Source organism: Crocodylus siamensis, chromosome 13, assembly GCF_052110815.1.
Source record: "Crocodylus siamensis isolate JL-2025a chromosome 13, ASM5211081v1, whole genome shotgun sequence".
Classification (NCBI taxonomy): domain Eukaryota; kingdom Metazoa; phylum Chordata; order Crocodylia; family Crocodylidae; genus Crocodylus; species Crocodylus siamensis.
In genome coordinates, this window is record NC_143407.1 from 28,904,298 (window position 1) to 28,928,629 (window position 24,332).

A 24,332-nucleotide genomic window follows, 5' to 3' on the forward strand; every position below is an offset into this window, starting at 1 on the left:
GAACATCTAAGTGGCACTTGGGGTGTTACTGAGGGGTGTCTGCCCTGGAGGTAAACGGACCTCATAATTTTATCCATATCGACATGAGTACAAGCTGCATGATTTAACGGTGGTATCTGCACATTCCTAAGTGTAGCACAGCGATTTAACTTCAGCCCTGTTTCACTTAGGGTTCAATCACGATTTCAGGCACGTGTACTGCTGTAAAAGCAGGCAGGCATAACAGTTGCATCGTAATGGCTGATTTAGGCTCCTGAGTGGGAACTCCTCCTCCCTTTTTAAAGTTGGGTCTGTCCACTGGCTGTTCGGGGAACTCCTGTAGTTGTTGGCATCCTGTGCAGGAGCTTGCTGCCCATGTGGTTTGAGCACTAGAGGTGATGCTGGTCATGGACAGGAGCAGTACCATTGGAAAGGACAGGGTGCTGGGATGAAGGCGCAAGGATTTTCCTTATGAGCCTGTGTGCTAAGTGGGCAGAGAACCTGGTAAGTGAAGTTTTTCCTCTGCTAGAACCACTGGCTAGCAGTTGAACCTCCAAATATGAACTCCTGGGATTCCTTGCAGGGTGCTACACTGGTTTAGAGACGGGTTGTGTATGCACAGGTTGTTCATTTATTGCCGGTGCCACCCCATGATATATTCAGGCCACTTGGTTTCAACAGTGTTGCACGCTTTGCAGGGGAAACGACGGCGTTGCATTTCCTAGGTCCTACTGCCCCTATTCCCTAGACTCCAGGGTTTCTCGCTAATGCTGTGAAGAGAGCGGTAGCAGTGCCTCAGACTGACAGACGGCGTTACCTGAACTTCTGCACAACTATTGCTTGGGTGCTGTCAGGCCTGTTTGTTTTGCATCCATTGCATGGAGGGGGCTCCTACTCGGAGACCAGCTCTGCTCATTGCATACAAGAGCAGGGTGGACACCCACCCGAGCTGCATGCTGTAGGTCGCACCCAGGGGTGTTCTCAGCATGTGGGCCCAGGATAGGAAGTGGAGAGCTCAGTTGTTGATTTACCCTAATTTCCCCCACTAATTAGACTAGGAAGCAGCCACCTCTTGTTATCCCATTAGGGTGTACTGTAATTAAAATTATTCTGTGGCAGCAGGGAGCTCTTCAGAGCTGAAAAGACTGACAAAACCCTCTGAAACAGGCATTTACTGAGTTGGTTTTGTGCCTCTCTCTGTCTTTAATTTACTAGTCCCCTGTCTTTAATTATTGTGTGTGCATTGTGTGAGTGCATGCCTGAGAACTAGCAGGCTCCATCTCCCAACCCTGTCATAATATTTTACTTTCTCTTTTGGAAGAGGAAAGAAATAGCTGAGAGTTTTGACTGTCTTAATGGCTCAGAGCAATAAAAAGTCAAGCTATGCCCACACGATAGCAATCCGGAGGCTGTGATGGCTGTAAGCATTGGATTTTATTGGTCACGCAGTTGTTAGCTTGTCTGGGATTTTTTGTTTAAATGCATGTTGATGTATCTGAACGTAGTTCCGTTTTAGGGCGCGATTCAGGAAAGCACTCAGGCAAATACATAAATCCATCCTTATTCAGCAGTTCAAGTGTCTTGGCTTGCAGTGGGATTTAAGAATAGACTGGAAGCTAAGCAACTGTCAAAAATGCTTTGCTCGATAAGGAATAGTTTCCCTGAGTGAGGTCCCTTCAGACTGAATCAGTTATGTCCTATGAAGAAGGCCAGAAACTGTGCGTAAGTCTGAAAAACAAAATATATTGTTTCCCATTGACTTCCAGGAGCTAGATGTGTAGCATATTGAAACCTGTCTTAGGTAAAGGGCTATGATGATAATGACTAATAGTGAATAGCAAGGAAAGTCCATTAAGCTATTATGAGTGTGAATTCCTACATGATTAAAAGAAAGTCTTCTTTTGTCCTGTCTCTGTTTCTAATATTTCCACTATTCTTGCATCTAAATGCCAGGAAAATGTCAATAAGTAAGTAACCTTTGGTCTGAAGACCTGTGATCTCTGGCCCTCTCCATGAATCATGTTGTTAGTGAGTCCTTGTGATAGGATTTTGATTGTGTGCACATGTGCATGAGTCTGTGTTCCATGGTCCCTGGTCAGGGCCTCCCACAAACTATGGCCAGCACGATTGTGGGTGTTGCTGCAGAAGATCAAATTTGTCCCTTATTTTTGCATGCCGTTCAGTTACAAAGAGGAGTAACAAAGGAACTTGGCCTGTATCTGCTTCTCTTACTTATGTAGCCCTCTTCTAACTCGCCTCGCCCCCTTGCCTTTTGCTTAAGAGACTGGAAGGAATTTGGAAAATTGGTATAAAACAGCTGAGTTATTGGTACAGGCAAAGCCCTGATTCAGCAAAGCCTTCCACCTCCAAAGTGCAAAACCCACTGCTGTCTCAGCTGTGTCTTGTCCTAGCAAATATGACAAATCTATGCTTGCAGAAAGCCCTCTGGGGGAGGCAGGCTCTTTAAAGAGTTGTGGAAAATGCAATCTGAAAGGTGCCATTTTTGCATCTTGGTGACTGTAACAAAGTAGCCAGCGAACATCTTTTGCTCACCGGCAGTTCTCAGAGCTGCAGCCCGGATAGAGGCACGAACCGCTGTCTTTCCTGCTGTCCTGAGTATCCTGCCAGGCCTGTGCTTTGAGCTGGCAACTTACCGCCTGGCCGGGCCAGGGCTCGCTCCATGGAGGCAATCAGAGCTGCAAAAGGGCTATCTGCCCTGCGCTGCTGATATGCCCCATGGGGTGCGAGGGGCTGGGATGCTGCCAAGGTGCTATGGTCTGCACTGTGGTAGAGCTGCTGGAGTCCGCCGGTTTAGATGCCCGGGGTGCTGTGTTATTCCAGGAGCATTGGTTCAACTGGACTAACACAAGTTTGGCCGAAATGTGGTGGCTGCATTTCCTGCCAGGTAGCTGGACCGTCAGCAAACGTCACAACATAGCACAGACCTATCAGTCCAGTCTGGGTTTCTCCAGAGCCCCCTGCTCTGGCCAGCATGTCCTCAATTGCCCTGCAGTGGAGTTGCCACATTTTGCTGTGCTGTGCTGTGTTGTGCTGTGCTGAGCCTAATGACTTTTTTTGCTGGAATGGCCCCCTGAGCTGCGTGGACCTGGCTGGGAGCTAACCTGCACCCCTTCCAGGCATGGTCAGGCTCAGCTGGCCCTTCCCCTCCTTGCACTGTGGGAAGTCCCTTCTACAGAGGCAAAGATGAAGCTAAGTAGAAATGGGGCCTGGGCCAGCGGTGGTGGTTCAGGAGTGACTGGCGCTTCGTCAGCGCTCTGTCCTGGCCAGCTTGCAGATCCCCATCAGTCTGATGCAGAATTGTCCTCGGCTCTGTCGTACTGCTGCACGCCGTGAAACAGCGACGTATTTCACTGCTGAGTGAAGGGATCCAGACAGGTTTGCACACAGTTACTTGCTCCTAAGGGCATCTTGATGCTTAATTATTTAATATTCCTAGACAGGCAGTAATGCTGTCGGTGATGCTTAGCTGTCAGGCCTTTCATTATTAAAACTATAAAGCACTGGTGAGTGGAGTTCTGTCTCTCCCCCTCACTAGGTGTCCTGATGACTCTCCAGTGTTAAATTTATGAAATCTGTTTCTTTTCTGCTGCCTCTTTGCAGTCTACCAGGTCTCTACTTTTCTGCATGCTGCCAGCATGTGAATTGCTGCATCTGCTGTACAGGTGGAGCCAGGAAAGCGTTGGTTTGTCAGTAAGCAAATGTAACCCGGGTACACCCAAGGATGTGCCCTGTCCTCATTTGGATGAGATAGGTGGGCAGGCGACAGTGCTATGAGAGGGAAGCTGTGAGTCAGGTACAATCCCTCTATTCTCTATAGAGCCACACCACACAAAGGGTTTTTAACGATACACAGAATTTATTTTATTTATATATATATATAGAGAGAGAGAGAGAGAGAGCAGCCTGTTGCTTTGGGGGCTATAGAGAGATAGATAGATCTCTATATATATCTATCCCAAAGCAATAGGCTGCAGACGAGGCCTGCTGAAAAGGTCGTGGGCAGGGGGCTGGAGGTCCTGCAGGATCCCTGCAAGATAATGGTCTTTTTAGCTGTTTGTCACCAGCTCTCTCTCACCTGAGGAACTGTCATGATGAAGCCAAAATCACATTGAGATTTGGTCACATGGCTGTGTCTCCATCCAGCAGGACCTGAAGCCTGTGTGATGGTGAGCTCTCTCATTACTCTGGACTGGTAATTGGCTCCTTGAGTCTTTTAAGAAGAAAACCCAATGTTTGAGGAAAGCCAGCTTTAGACAGCAGGAACAGGGCTAGTTATGTGTTGCTCAGACCAGGGGGTTTCTGTTCTTTTACCCATTTGCCTGTGGATTGTTTTTCTGTCGTGGCCTGGCACTCTGAAATCAGAATGAGTATATGCTGCAATCCCCATTCTCCTCTCTGCCCCACTTCATGTCATTGAAACTTGATATAGCTTCATAGCTGGACTCTGATGGAAATCTCAGTGGGGCCCACACCAGCTGGACAACATTGCAGACTGTGAAACAGGTGAATATTTTTAGCTTTGGGGGTGTTAGATCCCGATATGGGATGTTACTTGCAGAAAGTAATATTTGCTCCTTGGCTATCCGGGCCTATCTATGCCTGTCTTTGCAGTGCTGTAAGGCAAGCGTCCTTCCATGAGGCATGTGCGAATGCACTTCAAGAAGAAGCTGAGGTGTGAATCTGAACCTGTCTGAAAGGTGCATAGAGGAAAATATATGACTTCCTAGGATGAGTGTGCTGGCTTGAAGTTGTTCCCATTTCACTTCTGCATGTGAAGGGGAATAAAGCATCTGTTACTGCCCCAGAGGTGATGCCGTCTCTGTTCTTTTCCAGCAACTCTCTCCCATACCTGCCAGGATGCAGCCAGCCTCATATGCTTTTCTAGTCCTTAATGTTTCCTCGGTTCACAGATTATCTGTATTGGAAACCAGCAAAAGAAGGAGAGTGGGACCTGCTTATTCCTCAGATGATGGTGGGGGGACACACTCATAAGGCTGCTCTTCAAGAGGTGGCTTAGCATATGCTGCAGAAGAAGCTGGGCTTGCATTGCCTATGTGATGACTCTTGTCCTTTACTGAGTGTTTTGGTTTTTACTGTGTTTTCTCACTGCTAATCACCGGTTCCAACAAAACCACAAAGGCAGTGGCAGCTTTCACAGGAACCTAATGGGCTGTAGCCAAAGTAACTTGCAAATCCTTCCTTAATTAGAGCACTGTCTGTCTGGTCTGCTGGGGAAGGGCTTGTGAACACTGACTCAGAGCTGCCAGGTAGGGTGCACATTGTCATCTGAGACCTGGCTTCAGTGCATGGCATAATTTGTCTGTGGCCCTGATGGCACCTGTTTGCTGGGACTCCGTGCTTGCATTTACCCTGCTGCTGGTTAGACATATTTGGAGGGTGAGGAGAAGGAAGTTGTTTAATTTATCCCTGAGATCCCGAGGAACAGGGAGGCCCGTGGTCAGGGGAAGAGGTAGAACTGCGCAGAAATGGGCTCTGTCTATGCAGCTTTAAGCTCTTACTTTAATTAAAATGTTGCCCCAGTCAGAGGATTAAGATGCGCTCTGATACCATGACCGGAGAGTTATAAATGCTGGGGCTGATTTGCCTTAAAGCTAGATAACCCCACACCATGGCGCATCCTGACCACACCAATCTCAGGAGCAGGTGGATCAGGTGCCTACCAAGATGCAGTCGCAGCAAGGATTTAAGCCTGAGCTGAGCACCCACAGCTCTCGCTGGCGTACTGGGCACTCCTGAAAATTAGACCCTCAGTTCAGAGAGGTTACTTCAAGACCCTTTAGCAGACGTGGTTCTTTGGGTAGATGTGATATCTTTTATTAGACCAAATAAATGGGTGGAAAAATTGTTCAAGACCCCTAACCCTAACCCTTCAAGACCCCTTGACACCTATCTGGCACTATACAGAGGCTGTCAAGTGAGCTGGGACATGCCCTTTAGGATAGCTCAATAGCTAAGGACTCTTCACTGGCCCTATTTTGATGCCGCAACCCTGGACATATGAGGGGCGTGGCCACAGTGGTTGGCAGTGCAGGTTTCTTTGGGGACATATGGAGGAGAGTGCAAGTTAGAGCAGCCGCGAGGCCCTGACTTAGCCCCAGAAAACAGTGAGTGCAAAAGAGGCTTTGAGCTACCTTTTGAAGAGGGGAGCTCTTCAAAACAGAGCAGGCATTAGTGTTTGGAGTGCTATTTTATCTCCAGCCAAAAATAAGTCAGATGGTCACAGTCCTCTGGCTGCGCAGCAGTCGGGTGGTTCTGTCCCTGCTGCAGCTGGGGATGTCGGTCAGGTCGGTAGTTACTTCTGGGACCAAGTAAAAATCCTGCCGACTTCTCTTAGACACAAGGTAAATATGTGCTGCACAAAATTAATAAACTAAACTGAGTGGTGAAGAAATCCAGGTAGCTGTAATTGGTCTTGCAGCTGCTTTCTCCAGAAGCACTGTGAATAACTACAGTGGAAAATTGCTTTCGTATGCGGTCTGCTCAGCCTTGGCTACAGGTGATAATAGAAAACAGAGAAGAAAGAGAAGGACGGTTGTACAGGATGGAGGGAATTGGATCAGTCCTTCGGGTCAGTCCTGCCATGGCACAGCTGTGAAAACCTTCCCCCTAGCTCTCAAGGTCAGGCAGACGTCTCTCAAATCGGCAGCAGCGTGTCAGGACACTGTGACGTGAGATCGGTTCAGTTGCCTCCTGACTCAGGAGCCACTTTCAGCAAGTGTGGTAGGAAAGCACGCGGACACTTCCAGAGTTGGCTGCCCTACTTTCTTTTAAAACCAGAGCTGTGCTAAATAACCTGATTCTTGCCCATTACAGATCTGTCTGTGTTTGTCTCGCATGTTGTCTGCTTCTGCACGTCCTCATCTGAATTGCACGTATTTCTATTATAGACACACAGGATGAAAAGGAGAGTTCCCTGGCCCTGTCTGGTGGTGCAGCCAATGGCAGGCAGATGAAAAAAAGCCTGCAAAAGCAATTTATGCATCCCTGACTGCGCCTAAAGACTTGATTACAATTCCGACATTTAACTAGCGAGCCCTGAATTAAAGCCTGGAATCTCCTCAAGTCTCCTGCTGCCAAGCACTTGCCTCTCAAAATAAAGAAAAGCGAGGCTGCTGTAATTAAAACACAGCACGTTTGGGTTGCATTAGGGGCACCGGCTTGTGGTTCCCCGGGGGAAAGCCCGCTGTCCGCTCTGGAAAACTGCCTCTTTTTGTATAGCGCTCTGCCTCCCCCTCCCCCTCCCCCCCAATAACACGCCAAAACAGCCATGGCCAGAAGTATTGCTGCTCTTTGGTTTTGTTGAATTACTGTTGCACCAAGGAAGAGGAGTTGAGAGTCAGAGCCCCTCCGTTTTATGCTGTATATGAACACAGAAGAAAAAGATGCTCCCAGCCTCAAAGTCTTTACAACTCTCTCATTTACCAGTGCAATGTGGCTGACTTCTGAAATACTCAGCCTCTGACCCGGAGTTAAAACAGAGGAATTAGGAGTCGGACTCTGGGCCAGATTTTTCAGTCCTTCCTCACTCACAGCTCCCATTGACATCTTTGCACTCGGTGCAAATGTGGGTGAGTACGGCAGACTCTAGAGGGTAACAGTTTTAACTTGAACGTCCCTTTCCTTGGGTGGCATTATCACTATTGTGATGGGCTGAGCAGAGGTGGGGGAATGGCACCACGTTAAACTGCTCTTTGACTTGCAGCAGAAGGAAAAGGCGCAAACTTTCCTCCACCCTTTCCCTGTCTGATGCTGAACTGAGCACATGCATTCCCTGCTCCCAAATTCCCGGACGTCTGTCTGCTTCCCCCACGGCTGTCCAGATTCCCCACCGCCTCACACAGGATCAGCCCATTTTCATGGGACTGACTCAACCAGGCGGAAAGGCAGCCATGGGTTTCAGTGGGTGTTGGCTCAGCCCTTGTGTGTCCATGTGATTTGAGTAATTCAAGTGTGGAGGCTGACAGTGTTGTGGGAGCTGGCAGTTTAGCCAGGTTCAAATGGGATTGGACACATTCTTGGAGGAAAGGGGCATTGGTAGCTATTGAGCACGTGAGTTCGGGTTACAGCCTCTGAGTTGGACCCTCCTAGACCTTCAATGCTGGAGGCTGCAAGAAAGGAACAGTGGAAAAGAAAACCCAGTCATACCCAATTCGGTCTCCCTTTCAGCATCCCTTTCTGCCACTGTGTGACACAGGATAGTGGGCAAGGTGGACCTGTGGTCTGACCCAGTAAATGGCAGTCCTCATGTCAACAGAGGAATGGCCCTTTTAGGTTTCTAAATCCCCTTCAGTTTGTGTAGTTCCTTGAAAGAGTTGAAAATATCACCCTGCCTTATGGAAAACCATTGTCAAGTGCTCTTTCCCATTGTCCTTTGTTTAATAAGGCATCGTTGCTTATTCTCCAGAGTATTCTGCTGGACACTGCTGAATTACGGCATTAATGCAACGTGGGGGGTTTTGTTTAAAACAAAATTACCAAAGAGGGAGAAGTCCCAAGAGGAGCAGGGTCATTTTCAAAGTCACTCTTTTGGGTGGGGTAGTGGACTGCTTTTGAAACCCCCCCATGCGATGAAGCCAGGCCTCACTGGCATTGTGCTCGTGTCAGAGACTTCCCAGCAGAAGTGGTTCAGCAGCAAAAGTGAAGTGGACTTGAACAAGTTTCCCCAGCGCAATGGAGGGAAATGTGAAAAGCAGCAAAACGGTGCGCGTGATTTCAAGTCAGTTGGATTTTTAAGGCTGATGTGCTGATGAAGCTTTGGCGTGCTTTTGAGCGTAACATCTCAGGGTTAACAGCTAGATAGCAATGATGAGGGCTGCATATGGTAGTGTTTAGCCCGGGTGAAGCAGAAGTCAACTCTGCAATGAAATCTGCTCCTAGGAATGTGTCCGACAATGGGGATTCAGAAGGAAGATGGGTTGGTTGTTTCTCTTAGTAATACTGGAGGGGAAACATGCTGACCTGCGACTTCCTCTGGAGTAACCTCGCCCAACTCTCCCACAGCCCTGCATGTGAAGCTTTGGCAAAAAAAAAAGCTAATTTAGAGGATCTTGATTGTTTAATAGCCTGCTTTGTTTTGGAAGGGATGTGCCTGCCTGGGACAGCTGTGAGATAAGGGCCTTAGGGGAAAGCAGTATTCTTCATCCGTGCTTGAGTCTTATAAGAGCAAGATTACAAATTCTTGGGATTAACTCCTCACCGCAAGAATGGCCCTTCGTTAAAAAGCAGCATGCTTACTTAAAGCCAGTGGTTTATACCTTGCAATTAAACATATGAAATTATGTAGGGTTCACAAGTTTTGTATATTTGACTTGTTCAATACATGTGTTTTCCAGTTGGCTGATCTACCCAAATTGTGTGTGACCCTTCATTAACTCCATGGGTGAGATCTTGTCCTTATCCAGCCAAAACTTTGGTGGGCTTTCCCTGGGTGTTTCCCTCATGTAAGAACTGAGGATGGACCCCAGGAGCTACAGTTCACAAAGTGGACCCAAGTACAAATCCACGTTTCCTTATTACACGTCTCTTTGTAACCCCTCCACCTAAAGGCTAAACTCTGTTCCCTGTGTCAAAGACCAGTACCAAAGTCTTAGTTGGCTCTTAGCACAGGGAAGGTACATTTTCCTTGGTTTGAATTTAATGTTGTGATTTCTTGCATCTCTGCAACTTTGATTTTCCTCTCCCTAAAATGCATGCACCCTTTACAGGCAGCCAGCTCACTTGCATGCTTTCTTAGGGCAGTTCCCTCCTTCGTTCCAGACCAGATACCCTTCCTTGTGTGGTTACACTACTTTGCTCACACAGTTGTCTTTCATCTCCCCTTAACCATGGTGTTCAGCTGGTAAAATGCATTCCCACTGTACTGTGCATTAACCCAAAGTGGCGTTCATCCAGGCATTACTTTAGGAGAGCAGAGCTCCATGTTCGTCACTCAGCAGACTGTTTTCATTTACTGTACCAGGAGCTGGTTATGTCGTATCCAAATTCCAAGTCTGAAAACTATCTGGGTCCTGCAGAGCCCAGAGGGAGCAGGAGGATGAGATGGAAACTGCAGTGACAGTAGTTTTCAAACATGGCCTGGTGCTCTCCTCCCGTATCCTTGTGCAGCCTCATGGGCTTCACCAGGGGTCCATAAAGGTGAAGAAGTGGAATACATTGGTGGTCAGCTATGCATTATCTGTAAAGTAGTCTGGCTTTCCTTTGGGATTGCAGGGTACTGTCATTATCAGAAATCAAGCCACTCCTATAGGAAGTGAACCAGGGCTCAGTGAGCCTTTCTCTCCCACAGAAATGTTGGAAGCCCTTTGACCTGGGTTCTTCGAAGTGAAGTAGACAGTGCCCTTGGAGATGTTGCTTTAGGGAGCCATCCTACCCTGGATGGGTAGAAGAGATGTCTTAACACAGCTGTCTTCTGGTATTTGTGGAGCAGCTACCCTGCATCTTCTAAACAAGACCAGTAAAAGAGGATGGGAATGATTATTATGGGAAGGACTTGGGAGTGTTATCGGAAGGACGGGGGTCTGGGAGTCAGGACTGTGAGAGCCTGTTCTAGGCCCTGCCATAGACCCATCTTCTCGAAACCTCTATTTCCTCATTTTGAAAATGGAGCTCTTGACCTCACCATTGGTGACACACTCGGGATAGCCAGGGATGGAAAGCATGTCTACACTCCTGCATGCGGAGTGATGGTTATCATATCACCCTTCCTCCAAGCTTTGAAGCTTTCTGAGATGTCCCCCACTGTGCTGAAAGCCCTCTGCCATTTCTCTTGATGATGGCCCAGTACTACCAGTGTGTTGCATGCCTGACCGGCTGCCTGTAGACACCCTTGGATGGCAGCAGACTTCAGGATGCCATTTCTTGAACCAAGACGCACTGATTCTGCTGCAAAGATGAAGTAGCTCTTCACCAGGGACGGGGGTGGCAGCCTCACCCAGCTTATTCATAGACTGTAGAGTTGGAAGGGACCATGAAGGATCATTGCGTCTGACCCCCTGCCCCAGACAGGAAAGAGGACTGAGGTCAGACGACCCCAGCCAGGTGTCTATCAGGCCTCCTCCTGAAGACCTCCAAGTTGATAGCACCACCTCTCTTGGCAGCCCGTTCCAGATTCTGGCCCCCCTTACTTTGGCTCATCATTTGAGTCGCATTGTTTTTCTGTGGCTCTGACGAGAGCTTTATGTCTGGCTATCTATCACTTTTCTCTTGAGAGAGGTTCCTAAACTAGCTCAAATGGGGTATGAAATGCAATTCCCTGAGACAAGGGAAATATTTAATCATAAAAATGTCTCACATGCAGCAAAATTATCATATGGGCTCTGAACATGATGACAATGAATGTAGAGAACAGCAATCACATTTTTTTCTGTGTTGTGCAGTATGTAATTTTATGGGGTAAACAGTCTTTATTCCTCTACGTTGGAAGTTTTGTGTAAGTGGTTGGGAAGGGCCCAAACCGAATATTAGCAGGCAAGAACACAGCTCCCCTGGGTTGAATTGCAGAGCTGCTTGCCCTGAAAGCCTCAGCCTCCCCTGTTAGTCTGATTTCTCTTCCTGTTTCAGGCAAACTCTTCTTGTCTCTCTGACCATCACCTTACAGTCTCTAATGTGTTCATTTGCCACTCCTGTAGGAGAACCCGGGCTCCGTGAGCCTTTCTCTCACAAAATAGTTGGAAGCCCTTTGACCTGGGTTCTTCAAAGGGAACTGGACGGTGGCCTTGGAGATATTGCTTTAGGGAGCCATTTTGGCCTGGATGGGTAAATAGGACAGAAGACATGTCCTAACACACCTCTGACTCCTGGTATTCTTTGGGCAGCCACCCTGCATCTTCAAATCAAGACCGGTAAAAGAGGGTGGGAACACCTATTATTTGAACTGTAAGTGCGGGTATTCACGTACTTTTGATTGATCGTAGTCCTCTTTAGCGGACCCCTTAGACATAGTCTGTGGACCCTCAGATGTCCATGGACTACAGATGGAAAAACTGCTGATCTAGGTGAGCACCCCTGTGAGAGAAGGCTGTGATATTATCTCCATCTTACAGATGGGGCATTGAGAGACAAAGAGGCTTAAGTGACTTTCCCAGAGCCCCACAACAAGCTTGCCACAGAGCAGTGACTTGAACCCAGGTCTCCCAAGTCCGAGCTCAGCACCCAGCCCACTGGATCACATTTGCTGTCTCTGTCTGTGAAGGCTGGTGCCACCAAGAGCATCAACCCAACCACAGCACGAAGCCGGACCATACAGTATATGTTTGCCAGCAGGGTCAGCCACAGTAGTGGGATGGGTCATTGCAGGCACGTGCTGCAGTCCTGTTACATGCCTCCCCCAACCCTCGTATCAGTAGCTTCTCTCTCTGGTTTCCATTCAGCTCTTGGGGAAGTCAACAGGAGTCCTCCCACTGACTTGGATGGGAACGGGATCAGGGAACAGCACCTGGGACTGAAGTGTTGTGAGTGAATGTCTTTCTCAAAGAGGTGCTTCCACTTGACAGAAGGTTTAGCGCTTGATACAGAAACCATTTGATGCAGGAGGTCAAGATAATGATTAGGAAGCTCTGTTCTGCTGCTAAACAAATTACAGACATAATTCCTGATATCTCCGTTTCCTGTCTCAGTGTATGTGCCCAGGAAGCAGGAAGGTGGACTTCTTTACAGGCCATTGCGAGGATTTTTTGAACGGGTAGGGACTGGGATATATTAAGAGTGGAGCGACAATCCTCCTCTTCCATGTCGGTTCTTGTACCCTTCTCTTCCAGTAGTGCCAGTCAAGCACATCTTTCTATTGCTGTTGCCAGAACCTGATCGCGTTACTCCTTAGCACAACTGTTGCAGTTGCGTGGCCTGGTGAGGACATGCTCTATTTGACCCTTGACTTGATTTCTGGCTTCCTGTTTAACAGAGACTTGTGCCTCTGGGAGTGAGGTCTGTGAGCTCTGATATGAGGAAAGCTCTATTTCTGGCAATCTAACAGATCATATTTTGGAATAACTAGCAAAGCAAGAAGTGCGATTCCAACAAGATATAAAATGCTTGCTCGGTGGCTGTATCTGAAGCCATGCACTTGAGTAGACAGGATTAAGATCAAAATGAAAATTCAAATTCACCAAACCACAATTAAACCATCCCCTACTTCCTCCCTCAGCTACCATCCCGTAGAGCATAGCCAGGATTGTCAATGCCACTTCTGTCTGAAGGGCTATGAGCCTACGCTGCAGATGCTGAGAAGCTGTGGGGATCGCTCGGCTGTTAGCTTCTGTGTTTCTTTTCCCTTACGCTCTGATTACGCTTTGTCCTGAGCTGTTGGAGTCTTATGTGTATTTTCTGAGTTCCCTTGGTGTGAAACCACAGAGAAATTTCTATTTGCAGCCAAGTACCATAACTCAGTGAGAAAAGCACTTAGTACATGGCAATCCTAGCATAATAGGTACCTTTCAATGTAATGTGTTGATTATGGGCTCATACCAGATGAACTAAGTGAACAACCATAGGGCCGTATCCTAACAGGGACCAAGAATGCTGTTTCCCGTTTCAGCATCCACCCGTGCATATACCGGTATGTGTGTGCTGAGCCTCTTGGATCACTTTTCCACTTGTACCAGATGTGAACAAAGCAGCAGTTCAAGGAAGTAGCCTTTATTTCTCCAGTCTGTGACCTGCTCACTCGGGGTTCACTTAAAAGGTGTTCTAGCTTTGCTCTCAGTTGGATGCGCGAATGCGAAGTCTGTGCTTCTTTACCTGCTGGGTTTCACCTCGGGAGCACTCAGGAAGATGCATCTCCTCCCACTGAAGGTAACTCTAGCTACCTGCCTCAGTGCTCAGGCCTCGCATGTAACCACCTTGGGCTGCGACATCCCTGCTCCAAACTTCCCTGGGCTTGGGGTGTCGATTCTCCTGGAGCTGGCAAAGCAGGTGCCTTGTGTTTGATCTAGCTTTTGTGCAGAAGGCCTAGACGCTACGGGATACATCTGTGAACCGCCCAGGATAAAGGCCAGTCCAGCCCACTGCCCGGTCTATTTGAAGCGTGTCCTTCTTGGCCGGCCTGTTTCACCAGGGAGCCTCCAGCAGCTTTTTAACAGAACTCATTTTTCTTAACGATGCATGTTTCTTTCCGTGGGTGTCTTGGCGACCTTGCAAAACAGGTTTTGACCACAGTTTTTCACTGCACAGGATGGAAGCAGGTATTTCATCGAGAGCTGTCTCTGAATAATTCAGTGCTGCTGGAAGATGGCATTTTACTACCCACATGCAGCAGAGAAATTGTGCAGGGCCCTTGGTTTGGGCTCTCTCGCATCTCACTGTGAAGGAAAACGAGGAGAGCATCGTTGGTGGCATAAAGAGCAGTGGAACAACGCAAGCTCCAGCAGCCTGAGCCTAGGGCTAACAGCCCACACGGTAGCAGCGAGCTGTGTGATTTAACAGCACCTGCGATGCCTTGAATATTCACTCTGATTGATGCTTCATCTGCAAAGACTGGGACCGGGAGGGTGGCTTAAGTTACTAGATGCATAGCTTGAAGATGCGCAAATGTGAAGTCAAGTCAAGGAAGCAAGGGGCTCATGCCAGCTAGCATCTGCTCTCTTTCTGGTGCCCAAGTAGCTATTGATGCCAGTAGTGGGTAGATCTGTGTCTTCCTTGCCCGCATACAAATCTTCAAACGGATCTTGTGGGGTGGGAAAACCTGATCCTTAGGATTTAACAAGATACAGTTCTCTGAGTAAATCTAGTATCTTTTATTACACCAACTATTAGTGCTTGATCTAGCTTTCGTGTAGAAGACCAACTATTAGTTGGTTTAATAAAAGAGATTGGATTTACCCAGAGGACTTTGTCTGCCTGTGTCTTGAGACCAACACAGCTACAACCTACATGGTATAATTTAACAAGGTACTTTTGCAGAAGGGCTCTGCCACGGAGGGGCGCAGTGACTGGGACTTGTCACACCGGCGGTGTTTATTGCCAGGCCGGTAACATTCGGGCAGATCTGAGAGCCTGGAGATGGGAATCAGGTTTCAGAAGGGGAAATGTACAGTGCTGGATTGGCGCTGGCAGGTATTATGTTAAATGCCTGTTGCATCTCTGTAGTGAACAGTAACTGGCTTAAGGATCCTTTGAAGCCCTCTGTGTAATGAGAAGTTAAAATCAATTTTCTTCAGATCATCATGGTGTGACAAGATGGGTTTACTCAGTGGACAAAGGCAAACTGTAGCTAATTATGGAAGGGACCCAATGTTTCGTTAACATAATTATTTTAATTCTGAAAGGGGGGAAGAGCAGGCACCAGGGGAAATATTCTCTAACCTCACCCCCTTGTCAGGCTGCTAACGTGTGTCAGCCATCTGCGGCTTCTGCTCTTTCATTGCCCTTTTCTTCGTGCTTCCCAGCCCCCCTGATCTTCCTAGTGGTTGTGATTCGGAGTACATCTGTACCATTTGCTTTGAGATTATTTGAATAAAGCTCCTACGCGCTGATGCATTTTCCCACCTATTCTGATAAGACCTGGATCTCCAGGCGGATCAAAGCTAAGATAATGCTTTGAGGAGAGCAGAATCCTGAATGCTGTTCCAGGTACTGGTGGGTACAACTTTAGCAGCTTATGGGTTATACTGGATATAACTGGGTTATACTGGGTCTAAGTTGAGCAGCTTATGAATTGGAACGCGTTGTAATAGAGTCCTCTTAAAATCTGGTTCATTGCAAATTTTTTTTCTCTCTTAAGATTTGATATAATGCTCAGCACCACGGGACCTTAGCCCATGGAAGGCAGTTACCAAAGAAATGTAGGGACTACTCAAGTAGGAGAATGCAGCCTGGTACAGAGGGGTTTATTTAACCTTCTTGTATTAGCTTGTCATCATTCAGATCAAACTATCTTTCTTCCCCCTGGGAGGCAGAATCGCTGCGCTTCTGCAGTGAAATGATAGGAATGTCTGTCATCAAGATGGCGCCGTCAAGTCCGCGGACAAGGCCTGGGACTGGGAGCAGGGACTCAACCGCATACAGCCTCTCCGACCTTGGGCAACTCCTTTTAGCTGAGTCTTAGTGTCTGTGCCTTTAAAATTGTGGTTGTAGTATGTATTGTTTGCAGAAGCATTGAGATTTCATTATTAAATTGTACAGACCACATCCACCCGCCCATTGAGCGTCAGTGAGAGTTGTGCGTAAAAATCCAAAGCCCTTGGGTACCCGGAATGCTGAATTAATTAAAATGACGGCATAGTTGTTTTAATAACCAAAGGTTATACCATCAAAAGCATGTTGTACCTGTACTGCTAGGCAGAGCGGCAGCAGTCTGCTTTTGAAGTAGTATTGTGAGTAACATGGCAGCCTGCTTTTTATAGTATTAAAGGGAATGCAGAAGCACACTAGTCAAACCCGTTCCACTTGCTTCCTAGTTTGCTTCAGTGTCGGTATCTCCGTTGAGGGTCATTCTTGCATCAGCAACACCTCTATCATCCTGGTCGTGAGGATAGTTCGGTGCTTATCCGTCACCACCTGACACTTCCAATCAAAATGATTATGACTACTCTTAAAATGCGGGCTGGCATCAGATACAATCGGGGGTAACCATACATACAAATGGGCATTTAAGTATCTGAATTTACAGTCTGGGTTCAGCCTGGACTCCCTTCGGCACACACAGGATGTGTTGCACTGTGCTGTGAAGAACGGGATGGAAAACATGCAGTTGCCTGTGCAAAGGAATGATTTGGATCAGATTGTGTAAAGTTATAGGAGCAAATGGTTTTGGTGCACTGTTCAACCCTGGGTTATTATGGCAGTCTGTTGAGGTAAGTTGGATGTCTACCTGTGTAGTTATGCCCACAATCCAGATTCTTAAATGTACCATTGTACTCGCTCTAATTATTTGCAGTCATGTGCTTTCAAAACCTGATCCAAGTGATCTGTTTAATTGGGTTAAGATCTCCCTGCTGGGTTATCAGCTGGAGTTTGAACCCTGGATCATCAGCTCTTCAATAGTGCCCTCTCTTATTTGATTGAAAGAAGGGAGAGAATATTCACCGGTAGCAGAAGTGGGCTGTTACCCACTAGGTCAACAGAGAAACGTAACACATTTTGCCAATGCATTACAGTATCATACATGTGTTTCATGCAATTTATTAATAAAATGTTGATCTAGGTGGTATTTCTAATCCTAGTGGCAGCTACATGGTGGGGCGGGGGGAGGTGGACGGCACAGGCACATACATGAGTCTACCACTGTTGACGATTTAGCCCAAACAGCTCATACAAGAGGGCAAAGAAGAAAAATAAGAGTTGTTTTTTCTTGGACCAGACAAAAGGGTGATTTGATGCAAGAGATCAGTGTGCAAAAATTAAACAGCTGCTCGTTGTTGGTGGGAACAATGTTTTGACATCCCACTCCTCAGTTCGTCAAGGCCAGAAGGCAGTCAGTCAGTCCTCTCCTAAGGAATGCCGATGGTGGAGCCGTTACTCACGTAACTCGCATTGCTTTCTCTGTCTGCCCTCGTGTCTCTACAAAGCTTTCATAGAACAAGAGAGAGCTTCATGGTGGGAAACATGCAGCATGAATTATGTGGGTTTTTTTTCCTTTGAAAACAAAAGGAGAATGAACGTTTGCAAGAAAAAATCCAAAGCAGCTGCCCAGGGTTTGTAGGCGAGCCATAAGCAGCAGTTGTAGCTACTGCAACAAATGATCTGTTGAGAACTGCAAATACAAATCCGCTCACTGGGGGAGGGCACTGACATAAGACTTGTGTTGCCTGAACAGTGTGTGCGCGTGCACGTGTGACAAATGTGCATCCAGATATGTGTAGGAGCTCTGTGAACAGGAGGTATAGGAGAATTTAGTTAAAGCACAATCCCAAATTGTTCAAAATCTGTTACATTTGTGCAAATGCCAAACGTTGTCCCCATGTTCCACTGCTGTGGATGGAGGGCAGCGAGGAGCGCACCACATAGTAGATACAGGCAGATCCGTGACAGGTCTCACGGTTTGATTTCTTTGGGGGGGTGACAGTTCTTAGGACAGCTGGCGTGCATGCTTTAGTCCTTGACCGGGCCTTTCACTGCAGCACTTCCAGGTCTCCGTCTACCTGTCCCTGCAGTATCTGCTGTATCTGCACTAATCATGTGATTACCATTGCAAGCAGGCTGCAAGTGGGAGGCAACTAACTTCCCAGTGCATGTACTAAATACAAACTGCTGTCTACTTACACCCTGGTGCTGGTTAGTACGAGCCCTACCAGGACTTGGCACAACTTTTCCCCACAGCAGCAGCAGCAATAGGGTAGTTTTTTCCCACAGCTTTCATTTTTTTTTAATTGCTCTAAAAGCATTAGAGGCTCTGTCGATGTGCTTGTTGCACCAAAGTTTCAGGAGAAGCTGCATTAAGAGGACTGAGGATGGGAATTTGATCTTTATGCATAGCCATGTGGCTACAGTTAAGTATTCAAATTCCAGCCCATTTTAGTCCAACTAAAGTCTCCTCTGGAAATATTAAGTGGTCGCCCTTAAGAACTTAAATGAATTCGTGCCTGGCATCTAATCTTCCCCCACCATGATGCTGGTTGTTAGAAATGAAGGAACAGAAGCCCCAGACAAGGAGGAGCCTTGGATCTGTTTGCTGTGAAGAGGTGGCTTATCGTGAGAGTGCTGGAACTGCTGGTAGGGTCAGAGCTGACACCATTTGATCCTAAAGTGACCAGTTGATCCTCCAACGCAACAAGAAGGCCAGGGCTGAAGAAAGGAGAATTTATCCGAGACCAAGAAAGGTAGTGCAGAAAAGCAAGGGAGGAATTGGCGAGTTGCTGATAACTCCCTTACGTGTCTCTTGTTCAGGACCTGCCCTGTGACTTCACAAGGAATATGGGTTGTGTCCCCGGGGGCAGCCGTGTGATATTGCTGTGGCTAACGGTGCAGCTGTGGCAACAGGTCCCCATACAACGCAGACCCAGCACCATTGGAAATACATTCTGCACCCACCCACCGCACCCTTTGTCCTTTGTCTCTTCCTGGCTTTCCTCCTCCGAGGCATTAGGCTGTGACTGATTAAGCAACTCCGTTAGCTTCGTTAATGAACCCAGCAGCCACTCCCACACACTCCCTCTCTCTGCTGAGATAATGAAAAGATCTGGTAAACGGTCCTGAATGTGGCAACTCTGCTTCCTACCATGCTGTGTTTTCCTCTCCTTCCCCACCCAGCCTGGTTGTTTCTATTGATAATTTCCTGACCTGACAGAATGTGAATGAAACAAATTACATTGCAGGGATTTAGCTGCACCCTATTAAGAACAATAATTGTAGAAGGTACGGTTTTCCTGTTATTATGTCAGAGTGCAGACGCAGTTGAGATGACAGAAGACCCAGCATGGCCCACACCTTGTGTGCATAGACAGAGACATGGTGAAAGTTTATCTGCGTATACTGTGGGTGCTGGCAGAGATGTGCTCCCTGCTGTAATTCGTGGCACTGTGCAGAAAGCGCCATGAGTTACAGCATCCCCTGGACCTAACAGATGTTTGCTTTTGGGTCCGGGGGGCTGGGGGGTCGACCTCCAGTTTGGAGCAGCTGCATGTCTTCAGCTGCTCTCCCATAGCCCCACACCTCTCTCTGCCCAGCTCTGGTGCCATCTTCAGAATGGGGGGGGAAGGGAAAGGAGGGAGCTCAGTTAGGGTTTACCCAGCCTGTGCTGGAGGGTAGAGCAGGTGGATTGCAGCCCCCCCACTTTGAGGGGTGGAGGGTTCCAGTCCACCTGCCCCACCTTCCAGTGTAGGCTGGGCAAACCCCAGGTGGAAGTCCCTCCCCACCCGCTCTGAAGACAGCACCTGGGGCAGGGCTGGCCTGCATCAGCAGGCCTACTCCTGGCCTGCAGTGACACAGGTTAATGAAGGCGCTTCACTTTGGAGGACATTCAGACTGTCACGCAATCAGGCACTTCTAAGGCACTCTGCAGCCATGCACTTCTGTCAGGGCACAGCTGTTGAGCGCTCCAGGGGCCGGATTGTGCAACAAGCCGTCACTTCTGTCAGTGCCCTGTATTTCTTGTAGCATACACCTGATCTCCCTCTGACCTTTCTGTGCTTCTCTCTGGCTCTGAAGACAGTTTCTCTGAGGCAGACACAAAGGAAGCAGAGTGCTTCCTCCCCTGTAGTGGCTAGATCTTCAAAGCCATATTCCTTTTGGGCCCCTACAAAATAGCTCAGATCCTTGGAGTATGGGATGAACACAATTTGTAGCAGTCTATCAAGGGCAGTGACATAACATCCAATAACTAGGATTAATTATGGTATCTTTTCAGAATGGATAGCAGTGCCATACACATACCTTGGTTATTTCATTGTAGTGTTGTAGAGCTCAATGTTGGATGCAGAGAGGCAGTCTCCTTTATATTTTCTTTGTAAGGAGTAGAAGAAACCTGTTCTTTTGGGCATTGTGCAGCTGAGTTTTGTCTGAGCCGCATGGATTTGAACAGCAGTAGTATTTAGCATAGGGGCTATTAGAAATCCTCTGTAGTTACAGACTGGCTTATAGCACGACAACGTATCTGTGTAAGACGGATAACCTGGGGCTAATCCTACGCGTCTGCATCTCAAGGCTGGCCAGCCATGCTAGCGCGTTCATTTGCAAATGAAATAAACCAAATGAAGCCTTTTCTCAGAGGTGCCTTATTCTGTTTTTTAAGTGCATACAGCTTTATTAAAACACGTCCATGCCCAGCACCCCATGACCGTGGGAAGGATGTAACGAAAACACCGTTGTTCTTTCCATGAGAACAGACCGTGATGTTACAGAGAGAAGGGCCTGCGAGGTCACTAGTCATCACTTATAAGTCAGAAACTCGCATGGGGGAGAAAGGGTGTTTCATGCAAAAGGAGAAAAATATAAATCCACACAACAACGGACGTCTTGAAAGAATGTTTTAAGCCACGTGAAAGCAAAAATAGTAGTGCACTCTTTATAGACTGTGGTGGTATGAAACAACAGTGTGTTAAGCTGTCCTGTGTTGTGATACAGTAGGTTTCTGTTGAATAAGGAGGTAATGAAAACCTAGGTCTGACGTGCAATAGGGATGATGCCAGAGGCACCAGATTCTGAACTGGATCCAGTTTTTGGCCTAAGTACTTGGAGATGTTTAGATCAATGGTTTTGGTTTGACTCCAGGTTGGCTTTGGACATTAAGGAGGAGCAAAAACAATGTCAGATGATGCCTTCCCTTTCTGCTTGCTATATGAAAGGGCAGAAAGGGCTCTGATATAGTACGTTAAACGGAAGTCTTCGGTTTCAGATCACCACAATTCACTGAATGGTGTTCTCTCTAAAAGTAAAATTACTTTGTGGGAAGAAACATGAGTTCACAACAAGGCGGCCTTTTTCCATGCCTCTGGTCTGTGACAGGCCAACAGAGAACTATTCTGAAATAACGGATGTAAGCAGGAACCAGAACGCTGCCGGGGGTGTCTTGCCTGTGCTTCTGCAGTGACCTTGCTACCCATCTCGTTCTGCCCTCAGAAAGGTTTGTGCATTTGTGCTCCATCACGTGCAGCCTTTGGGTCCCACTTACCCCAGAGTAGCTTAGGCAGAAAGAATTCCTTTGGGGAGTGGGAGGACAGAGAGAGCGAGCGAGCGAGCCGTCCTTCGGTGGCTTGCACCTGGGGAAGGAGCGGTGAGCAGGTGACTGGGTTCTGGACCATGCCAATCCATGAGTCCCTGGAGCATCGGGGCTCTTTGGCCCGGCTCAGCTGACAGCAGTCCCTGCCTTTCACTGATGAGCACACTGCGTTGCTGAGACATGCTGCAAGGCTGATGCTGGGGATAAAAACGTAGCAGCAGCCGTTCTCAAATGGGGGTGGGTTTGCTTAGAGAGGCAGGGTTACTGGAATGACCTGCGGGGCAAGGCAAATGGAATTAAGTGCAAGTACATTAAATGCCTTTTGTGGAGCTAAAGGTTAATTGTTGTAAGTCCAGAGTATTGTCCTGTGATTAGGAAACAGTTCAGCTAGATGCTGTTTATGGCAGATAAAGAGGTTGCTGTTGTGCGTTTATCACTGATGCTCATGGAGTACACGGGATCTCCTGTGGTTGCTCAGTTGAGGGCTGTCATCTTTGTTTTCCCTGAGTCATTGGGAAGCAACACTCTGAACAATACCCTCCACTGGGATCCTGCAGCAGGCTGAATGCTGTGAATACATCTTCCTGGCAGTGCCAAGGCAAGACGTCGTTGCTCCTGGTTGCCTGATATCTGAAGTTTAGAGGCAGGAAGCTGGGTGATGAGTAACTTTAATTAATCTGGCTGAAATTAGAAGCTACATCAAGTTGTTTATCTCGTTATTGGTTATTACCTAAACTGCAGCCGCCCAAACCCACAGAAAAATTGTTGAAAGAGGGATGTCGTGCAGGTGGGAAGTGACTGAACTTTCAAAGAGCCAAGGAGCAAATAGGTTGAAAGTTGGTGGGCTTCTCTGACCTGTCCCACCATCGTGGTGTGTCTGTGTGCGTGAGCGAATGAGGTTGCTTTCCAGTGGCAGCCACAGAGCTAGCATAGGAGGCCTGCTACGAGTTACAGCTGATGACGTTTCCCTTTAGCCTCAGGGGTAGTATCTTGTTCTGGGTGCTGGTGGAGCAGGACTTTAGTTTCAGCTCGCAAAGAAGCAGCGCGGTGATTTGTCTGCTAATTCTCTTGACAGCATCGGGGCTCTTTGCATTGGCTCCTGCTGATGAATCATACTAGTAAACCCCCTCCTCCGAGAGAAGCTGGTGACTGACAGGGCTGACATCCAAGGTCCGTCCCAAGGTAGCTGAGATGCACAGCACAGCTTCCCACGCCAGCATGTGGCTGTGGAGGTCCTGGCTGATGAAAACAAACCTTTTGCTTTCCTAAAAAAAAATAAATAAAAAATCCTGCATTGTGAGTGTGTATTGTTAGCTCTAAATCAGTGCTTCCCCAACTTTTCCTCAGCATCACCCCATTTCCTTGACATGACCCCATTTCCTCAGGATGGCCCCTCACTTCTCCCCCTTATCCCCACAGGTGCCCCTCACTCCCCACCCACAGCCTTCTACCCCACCAACCGTGCAGGTGCCCCTCACTCTTGACCTGCAGCCCCCTGTCCCCCCAGCTGCCATAGCTATGGGACCAGGGCCCACAGCCCCCTCCCCCCCTCCCCCAGGAGCACCCGAGCCCCAGCTGGCTAGAGCCAGGCTCCACCCTCTGCCCTTTTCCCCATGGGTGGCATGGCCGGAGCGGAGCCCATCAGGGAGGATGCAGGCTGCCCGCTGTGGACTTGGGGCTCCCCGCCCTGCTGCCCACCCCCTGGGGCCTCTGTAGCCCAGTGGGTGGGACCTGGCTTGGGAGGGAAGGGAGGCTTGGCGCCACTGCCAGGAGCTCCATGCTGGCCATGCTGCCATGGCAAGGCACCCCCTGCCTGCCCAGCAGCAGTGGCAGCGGCGGCAGCGGCATTGAGTTGTGCCTGCTGCTGCCAGGTGGGCAGAGGTGCCTTGCCATGGCATCATAGCCAGCGTGGGGCTCCCAGCAGCAGCACTGAGCCTCCCTGCCCTGCTCTGCTGCGGAGGCCCTGGGGGGAAGACAGTGGGGCAGGAAGCCCCAAGCCTGCACACAAATCTGGGGGGGCATGTGTCCCTCCCATGCCTCCCTGCCCTGGAGTGCGCAACCTCATTTTTTATTGTTGTGACCTCAAATGGAGTAGCAACCCCAAGATTGGGAGCTGCTGCTCTAAATGCTTAAGAGAGGAACAGGACTGGGGAGAACCAACTTAGGCTAGAGGAAGCTTTTTGACTCTGTGACTGAAGTTGTATAGAATAAGCAGATTTTTGATGGTGTGCTATGTAACTGGAGGAGGCTGAAGCCTGTGCATCCAAGACAGTTTGTTGAAGCATTTGATGGAAGAGCTAAAATGGAGACTTGCAGGCAGAATTCCTGCCGCTCCCTGTAGACCTGTCTTTTGGAGGCAGCGGCAGAGACCTCTTCCTAGGTGTGCCAGGTGTGGACACTGTCCTCACTCTGTGCTAGCATTATGAAGTGCCAGGGAAACCATGTCAGCCTCCCTCCATTTGAAAACTGGTGGAAAATGGGCAGCACCTGTCCCCCTATTTCCTATCGTTAGGAAAAATCAGTTCATTTGTAAAATGAGGATGCTGCTATTCCCCTGCACCGTGAGCTGAGGCTCATTAGATTTAATTAAGCTTCTCAAGTGCCTTTCACCGGAAGTGCTAGAAGCTAGCACTCAGCATCGGGCAGCCAGGCTGGTCCTTGCAGGGATGCAAAAGACTGTGGTAGGACAAATGTAGTGAAATGCCCTTATCTCTTGGTGACT

The 24,332-nt window shown here is 48.2% G+C and overlaps 1 protein-coding gene and 1 long non-coding RNA gene across 4 annotated transcripts in view; one reads left to right on the top strand and one right to left on the bottom strand.

Annotated features, from left to right (window-relative positions):
- The window catches only part of LRRC75A (leucine rich repeat containing 75A), a 167,191-nt gene that overhangs the window by 104,509 nt on the left and 38,350 nt on the right, over positions 1-24,332 (top strand). The window lies entirely within an intron of this gene.
- LOC149854147 (uncharacterized) overlaps positions 20,601-24,332 on the bottom strand; it is a 56,735-nt gene continuing 53,003 nt past the window's right edge. For both annotated transcript variants that reach the window (XR_016438899.1, XR_016438898.1), the window contains one exon: positions 20,601-22,875. This is a non-coding gene — a long non-coding RNA (uncharacterized LOC149854147). The remainder of the gene's footprint in view (positions 22,876-24,332) is intronic.